This window comes from Eupeodes corollae, chromosome 1 (assembly GCF_945859685.1).
Source record: "Eupeodes corollae chromosome 1, idEupCoro1.1, whole genome shotgun sequence".
Classification (NCBI taxonomy): Eukaryota; Metazoa; Arthropoda; class Insecta; order Diptera; family Syrphidae; genus Eupeodes; species Eupeodes corollae.
The window spans coordinates 119,468,173-119,480,948 of NC_079147.1; the positions used below are offsets into that span (position 1 = coordinate 119,468,173).

Here is a 12,776-nt window from a genome sequence, read left to right on the forward strand (position 1 = left end):
AAAACTATATTTTATCTTTTTTATACCAAAAATTTAGTTTGATATAATTCCGATTTTTTTCTTGATAAGCTATTCGTTAATAATTTTGATTGCGTCAATACTTGCAACTATCTACCAAATTCCTTGGTATGTTCTCATATTGTACTAGGTTCTAATGGGCTATATGTTCTAATAAGTTATCAATTTTGAGATTTTTTTGTTGCTAAATTTCGAGACATGCTAATTTAAATTTCCGCCGATATCAAACTAATGTATAAGCATGGTCATGTTAATGTTGTAAGTAAGAAACTCTTGAAACAAGGTGCAAACTCGGCATATAATGCACTAATAATTATGTTTGAATCTTTTACAAGAAAATACCAGAAATGATTAAAACCGAAAAAAGTAAAATGTTCTGGACTATATGAATCGAAGAGTTCCATAGAAGCAATTAATGTTATCATAATGATATCTCCACACAAGAAACACTTCCATTCTGTCCAAATTCATCATGATACCTGATATATTAGGCTTATACCTTTCTAATTTAGGTATTGACACTTGTAAGGTTAATTTTTCAAATAATGCGCTAACAAATATAGATGTAAATAGTGTAAATGAATCATTAAAGGCATATGCAACCCCCCTGCTTGGGGTAACTATAGGCTTTGGGGTGGGTGCGAGTTTGGGTATATGCAAAGTACTTTTTCATTTGAGCACTAAAATAAAAGAAATTACCAAGAAAAAAACAAGTATGGCAACACTGAACAAAAAACAGGGAAGAAATGTCAAAATCAACCATTTTTTAGTGTTTTGTAGTAAAAAAGTGAACTTTAAAAATTAATTAAAAATAGAAATAAATGTTTTCTCGATCTAAAATTGCTATGGTTATTATTTATTTGCACATATCTATCGGATAAAAAAAACCGTGAGTCGAAATTCTTGCTGCGGTAATGAAAAGTTGAGTCCTGTTTTTAAGAACCTCTTTTTCTTGGATGAATTTTGAGATGATAGGTAAATTTTATTGAAGGGATTGAATGTAAATAAAACTCGGCCAGTGGGAAATTTTACATCATCCACTGTTCTGGTAAATTTATATACTGCTATACCGCATTGTGAACTCAGTTCTTCGACGATTTCTTTTTATAGGACGTTGTTTAGACACGGTACAAAGGCAGTACCCTTGCACGTATTGAGCTGTTCGTGTAATTTCACGGAAATGTCCCAAAGGTTTGCAAATTTATCAGATTTAACAAGGAAGAAGATAACTATCTCGTAATTGGTTAAAACTTTCATGTTAACTACTTACTGTCGATTGTTTTTTTGAGGAGGAAGACACTAAAGTTTTAAAGGGTTTATTCGGGTCCGATAGTGATATAACAATGAATTTAGAGTGGTTATTTAAACTATTTATATTATTTATTGGATTGGGTCGTTTCGTCTTTTGTTTCTGGGCTCAAACAGCATCTCATCAGAGAGAATGCTGAATTAATTACCCACTAATGCACCACGTGGGGCTTGGGTCATTCTTCTTTTATTTTATTATATTGTTTTGCACAATTCACAAAAAAAAACGTTGGAGTTAGAGAAAGCTATAGAAATAGCGGGAGTGCATCAACGAAATTAAAACGATAACTTAGCAAGAAAAACTGTTACCGGCTCGAGTGATAGTCGGTGACTGAAAGTTATATTTGTTGCCTGGAATTTTAATGCTTAGCAGGTTTCAACATTTTATTGTAAATACTAGTAAATAATTGATATTTGTATGTTTTTACACAATAAAAAAAGTTTCTAACAAGTATTGTACCGATTTTTGTTTCCAATACAACTAACATTTTTTAATTATTTTCAGGGATATTGCGCAGCACTTGCGAAATATGCTTCCCATCATTCAACAATCCTTTAGAACTACAAAAGATGAAAACAACGAAGGCTTTAGCAAGCAAATTGATGCCGTAAATGGAATTGTGAAAAATATCCATCACTCTGAGTATAAGCGCATACACTTTTCAACAGCAACTGGTTTATCATCTCAGCAATGTAGTCAAGTGCTTTCGTCAGAGTTTCTTCAATATTTAAAAGAACAAAAACATTAAAACAAATTATTTTAAAACTTGAGGTTTTGAACACTCGTTGTTTACACAACCCCGGCATTTTGTTGTCGAGAGCAATAGTAATTTGGATACTTCGTTTAATAGTGTGTTAAATATGAGTGAAAAACACAGCCTTTTATTATGGAAGAAAAGGCTTTAATTAGTTTAAGGCTCGATGACAGCAAAGCTCACATTGTACCTCAAATATAATAAATACAAATTTGGTAAAATGAAAATGTTTGGCTTTATTCAATAAAGAACAAACAATTGATAATCTTTTCCATAATTTAATTAGTATAATGTGCACCAAAAGAATAGGGAATGATCTTGTCCCCCATCAAGAAGGGAGAAGTAATTTTAAAAAAGAGGAATTAAGCCAGACAAACAAATATTAAAATATATCGGTAACGTATAATACATACATACATATGTATGTGCATATATAGTCATAATATAGTTTTTGAAAAATAGATGTTTAAACTTTAAATATCCCAAAAACAAATTAATAAGCTAGTTCCAAACTATTTTTTTCCAAAATTGTATGTTATTTAGTAAAGTTTTCATTTTCAAAATTCAATGCTGTTAGTATATTTTATTTACATTTTTAATTTTTTTTTGTTTGCCTTAGTTTATAACTTATTGTTTTTTAATGCTAAGTAGGCAGCGCTTGCTAAGTATGCTTCCCATTATCCAACCATCATGTAAGACCACTGCAGATGAAAATGTTTAAAATGTTTAATATTAAAATACTTACTAGAGTGTTTTTGAGTAAAGATATAAATCCTCCAAAACCCATTTGTTTACATTGTTGTATTTGTAATGGGGACGAATTCAACGAGAAAAATTGACGTGTTTTCACGCATACATAGACACACTTACTGAGTTTTTTGGGGAAATTTAATAAATTAGAGGAGAAATTACACGCACCCTATGCAAAAGTTTATCAGGCTGATTTCCGGTTTAGCTTGCAATACAACCAAGATGTCTACACATACACCAGCCTAACCCAAGCAGCAGTGCACATATGCTTCAAACTACGCCGCGAAGAATGGAGGCAGCAGAAAATCTAATGGAGCTAGGATGTATGCCCAACTCTGTCGTTGATGTTGAAATGGAAGGATGGAAAAAGGTCCCCGCAAAAGAACATCCAGACAAGACGATCTAGTATGGAATCTATCAGAACCTGCCAGCAGATACTCTTCAAACCAGACGTACGGTGAAAACAGATTTGAAATTCTTGATAAGTTAACTATTTTAAGTAATGTTAGTAAGTGAAATAGCAGTCAAAGTTTAAAAACAAAAAATGTAAATGAAAACAGTGTAAAATCAGTCAATGTTCCTAAGAACATAAATAAGTTTTGCCCTCCTGTAATTTTGTAAAAAAGTAGTTAATATTAATCGTTCTAAGAGTAAACTTTTTGTGAGTGATGTTGGAGCGTACTCCAAACTAATGGACATTCTAAGAGATTCTAAAGAGGTTGAAGCCCACTCATTTACTCCTAAAGAACTTAAAAGAGTTAATCTGACCCTTTTAAATCCAACCCCCCGGTTGCTCATTCCCAAACATCAAATCGTCCAATCGTGGGTGGTCAAAATGTAATCAATGAGTTTTTCGAACTCTTAAAAGAGTTATTTGGAACAAATGTTTCAGTTCTTATAATGAAAATTAAAAACTTTATGGAAAATATAAAAAACGTTGGCTCAATCGAAGAAAAAAGATAAGCCTACCTAGGACTTCTAAATGAAGTTCTAATCTCAAGCTTTAAATAATGGCCATGCAAATTCTTAGTCATAACGTTGAGTCCTTAATTGAACGCAGTAGAAGAATTGAGTGTCTTTCAATTCTTTTGAATAACAATGTAGCAGTAGCTTTCTTACAGGAAACCCATCTAAATAATAGACATAAACTCCACAATGACTCTTATACTTTGATTAGAAATGACAATGAACAAGGAGTAGCAATAGCTATCAAAAACAATATCCTTTATAAGAGAGTAGAAAATAAAGACATAAATATCTTATGTAAACTGATATCGATGGAATACATATGCAACGGTACACGAAAGAGCATTTTATTAGGATCGGTTTATATTCCTTCTGGTATGTCATCTTCGTTTTTGACATGTGAACTGAATACAATAAATTATTTAGCTGAAGCTTATGACGGCTGCGTTTTGGGATAGGATCTTAATGGAAGAAATCCTCTATGGGGAGATAGTGTCACAAACGTAAATGGTATTGGTTTAGAGAAATGGCTTACTGCTCCTGGTTGCAGTCTTGTAAATGTGGTATCTAGCTGTCCCACTTACCCAAGAACATCTTCATATCTGGATCAGTTTTTAATTACAAAGAGCCTAATTGATGAGATAAACCCTAATTGTAGCATCAAAGCTTTACCTTCGTTTTCTGACCACTTACCTTTACTGTTCAACATCAAACTAGCTGACGCGGAAATTCCATTAAGTCAACCTCCCTTAACCAGATATTTTGTTAAAACGGACTGGAATCAATTTAGGAACTCACTAGACAAGGAATTAAATAGGATTCAAATAACGCACACATTCAACATGTTAAATTCGGAAATCGACACAAGTATTAGGTACTTGAACCTTTCTCTTCTATCGGCGGTAGAATCCAATTAAAACAAAGTAACACCATCTTTTAAAAAAGTATGCTGCATTACCTGAAAACATTCAAATTCTCTTTTCACATAAACACAAATGGCAAAAAAAGTTAAACTAAATTTACCATAACAATTACAATAGAACCAATGATGAATATAGAGAATTGTCAAACAGAATATCACTTCTTAGACAAATTATTAAGGAAAAAGTGGCCATTTGGATTAATGATCAATTAAATAAAAGGCTTTCTAATATTAAACCCGGTCCACAGGATATAAATAGACTTATCGGCAAAACTCGGAAATTCAATTGTCCAAAAATAGTTGTGGATGGCATTTCTTTAGTCGAGGAGGAGGAAAAGATTGAAGTATTTAGGGATCATTATAAAGAAATCTATAATTCTAATTCGAATATAAACGAGGAACTCATTAAAACAGTTAAAAATAAAATAAAAGATGCTAAAAATGCCTTGCCAGACAAAATATTTTTATTCGATCGAAATAATTCTGCTCTCAATCCAATAGCTCCGCTAATGTTTTCATCTGTTGACGAGGTTGCTTTAATTATTAAAAACTTGAACTCCAAAAAATCGGCTGGTCCAGACGATGTTTCAAACTTTTTACTGAAAAAAATTTCGAAACTGGCTATTGAATTCTTAACTATTATTTTTAATAATTGTCTCAATAATGGGTATTTTCCATTAGATGGGAAAATAAAATAGATAATCATATAGATGACACTATTGAATTCATATCGGAATACCAGTTCGGTTTTAAAAAACAGCATTCTACAGCCCATGCATTGATAAAAGTTCATAATGATATCGCTAACAATTTAAGAAAGAAAAAGAGTACAATAGCATGCTGCCTTGATGTTGAAAAGGCTTTCGACAGCGTCTGGCTGGAAGGCCTGTTCTTTAAGTTGCTAGAATTAGATTTCCCGGTTGAAATATACAAAATTTTACTAAGCTTCCTTTCGAATAGATTCTTCTATATCATGATTCAAAACATAAAATCGGAATTGGTCAACAAGGCTCTATAATATTCTTATGTATTACTTCCCACACATAAATACTTACCCTAATTCATCACCCACTAAAGGTTTCCTTTTTGCAGACGATACTATAATCTTGGCTCATGCGAACTATCCACATGACGCTGTTCGTAAAATATCAAAACATACTGAACTAATTGTAAAATATTATAGTAAATTGAGGATCAGGATAAACATTTCAAAATCAGAAGCAATATGCAGAGAGCAAATATCTACGCCCTTCAGTTGATAATGTAGAAGTCCCATTTAAAAACAAAATAAACTATTTGGGTGTTCAGTTTTCGAATTTGCTTAAATTTAATTCTCACGCAAGGAAAATGAAAGAAAAAGCAATTAAGGTTTCTAACATGTTAAAACCATATTTAAGACATCAAAGTCTAAAAAGAAACACAAAGTTACTGTTTTATAAGAAGCTTATAAGACCCACCATGATTTACGCATTCCCCTGCTGGTTTTCAATTTCACCAACCGTAGCAAAAGAGCTAGAAATGCTAGAAAGAAAAATACTAAGATACTGTATAAATAAAAATAACAAAACAAGAACTAGAAAATGTTCAAATTAATATGTTTATAATGAATCTAAAGTAACCCCTCTGATGTCCTATGCATTTACGCTCATGAAAAAATTCATAAAAAGAATGAGCTGGTCCGAAAAAAATTTAATAAAAGAAAACAACAAAAAGATATTTCTTGGGACATATCGGAGTACCTGTCCCCAATAAGAATCATTTTTCAAAACAATGCTAATGGTTTGGAATGCGCTCTACCATCAATCTACAGAAGAACTGTCCAAGGGCAGAACCGTGGGTAACTAGAGTCAATATTGTTATATATTGATCGCGCCGCATCCTTACTAGCCAGTTACTGGAGGGACATCTTCACATCTTACACTTTAAAGTGAATGATAAGGTTGGTGCTAGTCCGGGTGGTTATCAGGATGTGGCGCGGTAAATAAAAGATCTATTCTGAAAATATTAAGAAAATAAACTGTCAAAATCAAAATAAACAAATAACAAAAAGAAATAGAAAAACAAACAGCAAAATCAAAAACATGAAATTAGAAATAGTTGTTATTATGAAAACAATAAAAATAATGTACATAATAATGTAAATATTAGTGCAAACAAAATTTATGAAATAATTTTAATTTAGACACAAAACAGCTTGATTAACTTCAGCTTGTTATTCCTACTTATAAGTATATTAAAGTAAAACAAAACAACAATGAAGTACAAAACAAACTATCACTCATAAATGTTAAACAAATAATATAAGAAGGTAAAGAAATTCATTTCTATGCAAAAGCATTATTTGTGAAACAAATCTTTGAATAAGCTGACAAGGATTTATAAAAGTCATTATTTTTAAATAAAATTCAAAACATGTAAATACAAAATGTAAGAATGAACTTTCAATTTTGACACTAAACATTTCGATTAATTTCAGCTTGATGTTCCTAGAGATACATGTATTGTATAGTGTATCTCCTTAGAATAAGGTATTTTTAAGATTAGGTTAAGTTTATATGACAAATACGTCAAAAATAAAATGTGAAATAGCTCCATGAGCAAGAGCTGAATATATACAACATGAAAGGGACAATAAATGTAAGATAAAAGAAAGTATTAAACATTGTGATTGAAAAGAAAGACTCAATAAAATGAAATGAAGGGGACATTTAGTAAAATTTCATCAATTCGAAAATAAGATTAATGGAGGCTTGACAAATCCAACAAGAGAATTCGTAAATTATGTAAAAACTACTGTGCAATGTTTTGTAGAAGAAAGCTTCAAAAGTACCCTTTTTCAGAATTCAAGCACAACAGCATTTAATTTGAAACTTATGTTAAAACTAAATGGTGAACAAAAAAATTTAAAACAAGCAACATTTTTCGTAAGCAGCAGTTTTTCATAACGAAGCTTGGTCTTGATCATTTAGTTTCATATAAAATTTAACCCGATCGAGGTTAAATTTTAAAGGAATTGTTTTTTTTTTTCATTGTAATGTACTCAAGAAAAAACTCAAAACTGTATGTATATATCTGCCTAATTTAATTTTTCTGAATATAATATTATGTACCTAAATAAATACTATTTTTGTTTTTCAAAGACCAAACCAAATTTCACAATTGTCCAATTGAAATCTAATGAACCTACTTACCTTACCTACTGCTAACCTTCATCTATTAAACTGGTTTTTAAAGTAGAAATATTGTGACATGAATCAACAAAGAAGTTATACCTTTCACAATATTTGTGTTCAAACATTTTTCATAGGGAGATGTAGGGTACTGCCTTGAAATATAGGAAGGTAAATATTTTTCCGCAGGAAGGTTAACTTTCATAGATACATTTGTCAATTTCAATTAAATAAAACAAATAAATATAATTATGTCTTGTTCAAGGTTGGCGCAACACATTATTATAAAATAATAGGCTGAGATGCGATCCACACTGATAACTTTCCATCCCGTCTGCCGATTTGTCTTGCTAAAAATGTTTGTAGGTTTTCGTGTTTTGGCAAAAAAGCTGACAGTTGAATTATTTATATTATTAATATAATCGAAGTCAATTTTTCCGAACTTTTAAACATTTTTTTTAGGTTTTTATTTTCTATAAAAAAAACAGTAGATTTTTTTAGTTTTACCAGATGTCAAAAAAATAAAATAAAATTATTTTATAGATAAAATCAAAAAAAAATAGACAAATATTTTTTTTCAGTTTTTTTGATTTATAAAAATACCTTTAACTGGATTTTTTTTCCAAAAATATACTTGTTTGGCATCAGGTTACAATTTAAAATTCAATTAAACTATGTAGCGTTATTGGTTGGTGACATATTTTGGGTAAACCAAAATGTTCATCTTTTTTTTTAAATAAAAATAAATTATATGGCGCAACACATGAAGACTTACATGAATATTTAAAACATGTTCTATTGAGACCCCTACCTAACTGTAAAAAAATTCAGAAGGAAATTCAAGCTGTGCTAATGGAAATTCGCTCCGAACCCGGGCCTAGTGACTTACAACTCATAACAATTTCTGTGTGCGAGTAATATTGTCAGAGATGGAAGGGACCTTCAGTTTATATGCCGAATCCGAGCGGTCAATTTGAAAAAGCACTTTTTCATGACAAGAATTACTCCTGGATAATTTGTCAATTCCTCGCAAGAGGCAGTACCAGTGAGAAAAGTTAGGTGGCACAGGCAGGGATTGAACCAAAGACCCTTTGCATGACAGTCCAACGCACTTTTTTTTAAATTCATTTTTATTAGTTCATTATTAAATCTATCTTAAAGCTAGATAAAAATTCATAAAACAAGCATGATTATCCATAACTTACAACTAACTTAATGGTCCCATACGTACACTCTAAGTTAAACTATAACACTAACTACTAATGCCTTTCGGCCCTAAGATCTATTTTAACTTCAATTCAAATTAATTTAATTTTGCATTAATTTATTATTTACTTAAAAACTATTTAAACTAAGGTCCCTAATATAAAACTTAAAACTAGCTTAAACTACTATAAACTACATTAAACTAGAACAACCACAGCAGCAAATCTATCGCTTTTTGTTTTTATATTTTATTGTTTTTTATATTAAATGTTTTTTTGTTTCACCATTTTTTAATTTTATTTGGTTTTTTATTTTTTTGTGCCACCATGCCTATTCTACCTAAAACTAAACCTTAAAACTATAAAACAAGTATGTAAGCCGGGAAAGGCTTAAAACCCCATCCCGACTACCCAATATCAAGTGCCGATTGACTGAACTGAAGGAGCTCTCCCCGGCCTTGTGTCATGACGTCCCGATTGTACAGGAGTCGCCTGTCCACGGTTCTTCGTCTGACGTGGTAGATTAACGGAACTGCCAATCTATCCTGTATCAGACCGCATTTGTCTAAAAAGAGGAATGCTTCTGGTGGAATGAAGCCGCTCAAGCGTGCACTTTCAAAATACTCGTCGTTCAGATAGAACGCCCCGAAAATTAAATTGTTGGTCGAAGACATAGCTCTTGCAATGTGACCTCGAACGAGTCTTATCACGAAATTGTCAATTCTGTTGATTCGAGCCCCGTTGTAACTTTTACAGGACCTCGTTGGAATAGTAATGCTCAACTACACAGCGTCTTAAACACTGTTAAACTTTTCCAGCTGGGAAGACGCTGAACCACACAGGACAACCATAAACGATCATTTGCCGTATGAGGGCCATGTAGCAAATTACCTTCACTCTGGGGTCAAGCCGACTGCTAAAAAACAGTTCTGTACGCAATTAGATCGTCGGCGTACGCAATTGCTTTTGTAAGACTACATATCAGATCGCTGGTGTAAATGCTGAAGAGAATCCGCGAATTCAATGCTCCCTTTTGAAGACCATTTTTAATTGAGAATGTTGTGGTTGAAGTTACATTGCCACTTTTGACAACAAACTTTCTACCGTTAAGCATATCATAAAGTATATACAACAATGGCTTGCTTATGCCAAGCCTGCTCAGTTTTAAGTAAAGACCCTATAACTATACGGTTGAGCTGAAGCTCAACCTTCGTCACTAACAAGGGACTTTGTCCCGTTTGCTTGGCGATTATGGCATTTGCCAAGGAGTCGTCTTTGAAACGCATGAAACCGCGGTTCTCAGATCGCCATTGTGTCATATCATTTCGAAGGTAAAAGTGATTAAGTAGGGCTCTGTTTTCTAGGTCGTGGTTGGGCGAATGCTGACATTCACCTTATACACTTGCTGGAAAGCAGCTCCCACCGCCTCCACTTTTTCCTTCGGATCTTTAATTATGTAAAAGTCATCGTCAAAGATGGCTTCCTCTGGATCTATTTGCGCTGTCATGCGTATGTCTCTGTTCTCTTCAATTCTTTGGAGTTTAAGACACGGAACGCATTAACGTATTAACGCAGATAATAATAAAAAAAAATTGTAGTTCTTTTAGAGTTTTATGTTTTTAGGTCCTAATTCTCATTGAACTGTTGCACCACCTAATTTATTTTACTTATACTTAATGATTAAAACTGGCTTCAAATAACTAACTAATATATCTCTTAATGCGTCCTTTAGACTTGTTTCTAAATCTTCATTCTTCTGGCACCTAACAAGAGTAATTAACTTCATTTCATATTCGAATGATATTACTCCCAAACGAACACAATGAGAGTACCAAAAAATTGTTCATCCACAATTTTGAATTTTCTTTGAACACCTCTTGTTTTCTCTACTTAAATCACTTATTTTGAGCGATTTAAAAATGTCGTGAGTACTGAAAAGAAAATAAGCAACGAGTATAAAATAGGAATGTTAAAAAGAGATGAGTATATAAAAATGTTTACAATGTTCCTGCGTTGTTTTATTTTCATGATCCATGTTTACATGGGAGCGGTACGATTGATCGTAAACTAAAATCTCTTACAACGAAATCTCGCATTTTTAAAAACTTCACGCAAAACAATATCTTGCATTTTTAAAATCCCGAAAACCAAAATTTTTCAGTTTAAAAAAAAATCTCGCTTCGGCATAAAATTCTCGCTATAACAAAATCTCGCACCACAAAAATCTCGCATTGTAAAAGTCAATTCGATCGAATTAAATCCTTTTAATCCTTAATCCAGTTGCGAATAACGGTTTTAGTCCTTCGTTAAGCATTCCCATTGGATCTCGATTGCTGCAGCTTAAATTTTCCCATAACAATTTCCCTAGAAAGATGGCCGACCAAATTGTAGACACCAACATGCCTTTTATGTACGATGGCATTTAAGCCTATGCCAGGCTTCGCTCTTAGAACAGTTATGTTTTTTGCTGATAGATATAATACAATGATTACAATTTAATAAATAATAGTTGTAGTGCTTTCAGAGTTTTATGTTTCTAGGTTCTAATTCTCATTGGACTGTTGCACCACCTAATTTATTTTACTTACTTAATGAATAATGGCTTTAAATAACTAACTAATATTTGTCTAAATACGTAATTTAGAATTGTTTCTAAATCTTCATAGTTCTGGCACCTAACAAAAGTAATTAATTTCACTTCATATTCGAATGATATTACTCCGAAACGAACACTATGAAGACCAAAATATCGTTTATCCACAATTTCTAATTTTTTTTGAACACCTATAAACCATTTTCCATGTGTGGGGAGTATGCGCATCTTCTTGCATAAGTGTTTGTTCCCCACATTTTTATATGGCGTTAGTACATATGCAAGTTGGTGTGCAAATCGAAGCTTGTAGGAATTTAAAAAACGCACTACTCTGAGTATAAACGCACATCTGTTGCAGTTTTTTCCAATTTGACAGTCTATCTTGATGTCGATCAAATCTGGTTTTAAAATGGCAGTAATAAGGAGCAGAGAGAAAAAACTAAATGAGAGAGCCAAATTTCCTCGTCTCCGTCCCTTTGGAACCTCTTACTCACATTTTTTATAGTGTGTTGAATTCGTATCGGTGTATACATGTTTTCACCTCGAAGAGCAGAGAGAATCGTGATATTTGATATTTCTTTCTCTCTCTGGTTTTCACAAATTAATTCTAGCAAACAATTTTCGTTTGTCAATGAATTACGGTAAACGTTAAAACGGAAGATTGTGGTGAATTTGTTTTTCTTTTCTCTTTCTTTGAGTTACAGATAGATGGCATTAACAACCAAAACAAGAAAAGATATGTTCAGAAAGAGTGTATAACAAGGTTAAGGTTTTTTAGACTAGACTTTATTTGTTATGCACAAGTACATGTTTATTATAAATGAATGTTATGTTTATTTCAATAGTAATACCTTAACTAATAACTTAACTGCTGTTTTATCTACAATATACTGCATTGAATTATTTAACATCGAAAAAAATTAAGTCGATGAACTCTGAAAATTGAACTAAATCTGAGTTTTTTTTGCATTTTTCAACGGTCTGAGCGAAAATTAAACGCATAAACGCAGCTAATAATAAAAAAAATAATAGTTGTAGTGCTTTCAGAGTTTTATGTTTCTAGGTCCTAATTCTCATTGCACCGTTTAT

At 32.1% G+C, this 12,776-nt stretch overlaps 1 long non-coding RNA gene across 1 annotated transcript; it reads right to left on the minus strand.

Moving 5' to 3' along the window:
- Positions 1 to 6,293: 6,293 nt before the first annotated feature.
- On the minus strand, positions 6,294 to 8,369 carry LOC129939340 (uncharacterized). The gene is made up of 2 exons (XR_008780535.1): positions 7,911 to 8,369; positions 6,294 to 6,714 (listed from the first exon to the last, which is right to left on the minus strand). It is a non-coding gene; the product is annotated as an uncharacterized LOC129939340 (long non-coding RNA).
- Between the last annotated feature and the right edge of the window lie 4,407 nt (positions 8,370 to 12,776).